We start from the raw sequence: 3,025 nt of genomic DNA, 5'->3' as shown, positions 1-3,025 counted from the left end.
TCCTCACTGATCGACAAGAAAATCGATCTCCAAATTGAAAATGAACATATTAGTGACCCAATGAGGATCGCTAAGGAGTTCAACAAATTTTTTGCCTCGGTTGGGACTGACCAAGGACTTAGTCCGCATCAGAACCAAAAATCCCCATCATTGATACCAAGTCCAGCAGCCTCAATGGCTCTGACCCCGGTCACAGAGGAGGAGATCGCCAGAGTGATAAGAGAACTCTCTTCGAAAAAATCGAATGATTCAAACTATGTCTCAACGTGGCTTCTAAAACTGTGCTCCAAGCATTTGTTGAGGCCACTCGAGCATCTGATTAATCTCTCTTTTCACTCGGGAACGTTTCCACCCTCTCTCAAAATTGCGAAAGTTACCCCAATTTTTAAGAAGGGCGACCCCCTTTCAACTCAAAATTATCGCCCAATTTCAATGCTGCCGGTCTTCAGCAAAATTTTTGAAAAAGTTTTTTTCACTCGATGTGTGAATTTTTTTGAAAAACACAACCTACTATCAGCAAACCAATTCGGGTTCCGAAGTGGAAAGTCAACAACTGACGCAATCGTTCGTCTGGTCGACATGATAGTAGAAGGAATGGAAGATCGAGGAGACACGTTGAGTGTATTTCTCGACCTATCGAAAGCATTTGACTGTGTTGACCACCATTCCCTCATTCTCAAATTGGAACATTACGGGGTGCGAGGAGTGCCACTCAAGTGGCTCGAATCGTACCTTAGTGATAGAAAACAATTTGTTGGAATTTCAGACGTTCGATCTGAAGGGAGAGGGCTTTATTATGGAGTTCCCCAGGGCTCCATCCTGAGTCCTCTACTCTTTTTGATCTACGTCAATGATGTTGGTTCATCGGTAAGCCGCGGACAACTCGTCCAGTATGCCGATGACACGACTCTATGCTTCAAAGCGAATTCAAAAACAGAACTCGAAGAGATTACATTCATTGAACTCAACAATGCGATCCAGCATTTCAATGATCTCAACCTCAGAACAAACCCAACGAAATCAACATTCATTCAATTTTGCCTGAGACAAACGAACTCAGGATCTAGTCCCACTGTCATGTTGAATGAGACTGAGATCGAAGAAGTCTACTCAACAAAATTCCTTGGAATACACCTCGATCAAGGGTTGACATGGGATTTTCATGTAGACAGCGTTTGTTCCAAGGTATCCACAGGCATTTATGTTTTGAGGAGACTGTCCGAGTATTGCCCGACTCAGGTGCTGATGACGGCGTACTATGGACTAATCTACCCACACCTCTCCTATGGATTGGTTTTGTGGGGGGGTTGCTCAAAAACAAATGTTTCCAGAATCTTCATACTGCAAAAAAGAGCAGTCAGAATCATTGCCAAACTGCAAAGGAGAGAGTCGTGTAAGCCAGCATTCAAAAATCTGAAACTGTTGACACTACCCTGCCTCTACGTATTAGAGACATGCCTTTTCTTCATGTCAAAATGCGAAACCATAAGAGGTAGTAACATACACTCTTACGCAACAAGGGGCAGGGAGAACTACCGAACTGGGAGACACAGAACGGCAGTTCATGAACGTTTACCGTCACAGGCGGGAGTTCAATTCGTCAACAAATTGCCAAATTCAATCAAAAATGCCACAATGCTCAAAGCATTTAAAACCCGTCTGAAAACTGCGTTGATTGCAAAAGCATTCTACAGCACAGACGAGTTCATGGCACACCATTGGGAGACCACCGAATTGGAAGACTGATTAGGTGAAAGAGTGGGACAATTCGAATGATTGGGAATGAATAAATGTTGACAATGTATGTCTAAAAGGGATTGAGATGTAAGAATGAGTGGAAAATTTTTAGTTTAAACAAATATAATGACGATTGCCATACAGTGTTATATTGTCTAACGCAATAAAACATTTATTTATTTATATTATTTATTTATTGTGTGTGAGGAGTGTGAGTGAGTCAAAACTGCATATATATCATTTATTTCAAAAATATTCTTATTATATATTTATAAATTATTGTTATTAGGTATTAATTATAGTTTTTGGTTCTTATTAAAAATGGAAGTTGTAATATTATTTTGTGTTATGATTGTATAATTATATTTATTTTTATTTAGAAGTATCATATTTATAATTTTTTAGTGTTTAGATTAATGTTTAATTTAACGTATTTAGTAAGGTAGATTAGTTAATATTAATTTGGTTAATATTTGTTAATAATTATTGATCAGACAGGTTAAGTGTAAGAAAGGGCCATGAGGCCCTAACTTTGCCTGTTTAAATAAAGGAATTTTCATTTCATTTCAAACCTTTTAACATTTGTCTTAATAGGCTCTCGCTAGCAGAACAGTAATTTAATTAATATATACAACAAGCATTAGACAGTTCACCGAAGACTTCATCTTAGTGTGACATCTCTCCTTCATTAAATACTTTTTGAAAGCTATTGTCAGTCATTCTTACCTGAATGTTGACGAATAGCTATAATCAAAGTATAGACGTGCGCTGTGAAAGCATACTAATTTCAATACGTAGTAACAACCGCATGAGTGGTAACTAATGCAGAGTAGCCAGATTCAGCTACTTTATGTTAGGTGTCGTACGCTCAAGGTCGTTTTACTACAGCCGGTTCTTTGGGAGGGAAATTTATGGCTAAGTGAGGGACATTTAGTGCATTCAACCGCATATAATTGATGTAGCCTCAGGGCCGTTCCTAGGGTCGGTAGCGCCTGGGACAAGATTAACCATGGCGTTCCCCACAGCACAAACAATAAAAGTAAATATAACGATAGCATTATTTTCATATTTGGTCACATTATAACAAAACAGTATTCATTTAAGAGAATTTTTTTTATTGTTCGTCATATAATTAAGTGTGGATTGTGGTTGTGTTATTATAAAACTTTCTGCTTCATAGTAATCCGCGGCGCCCCCTCTCTCAGCCTACTATCCGGAGCCCAGATGACCCCCCTCTTCGACGGGCCTGTAAGTGGCCTTGAACTTGGATATGCAGGGAATTTCCCAA

This window comes from Homalodisca vitripennis, chromosome X (genome assembly GCF_021130785.1).
Source record: "Homalodisca vitripennis isolate AUS2020 chromosome X, UT_GWSS_2.1, whole genome shotgun sequence".
Classification (NCBI taxonomy): Eukaryota; Metazoa; Arthropoda; class Insecta; order Hemiptera; family Cicadellidae; genus Homalodisca; species Homalodisca vitripennis.
This window is presented reverse-complemented; position numbering follows the sequence as displayed.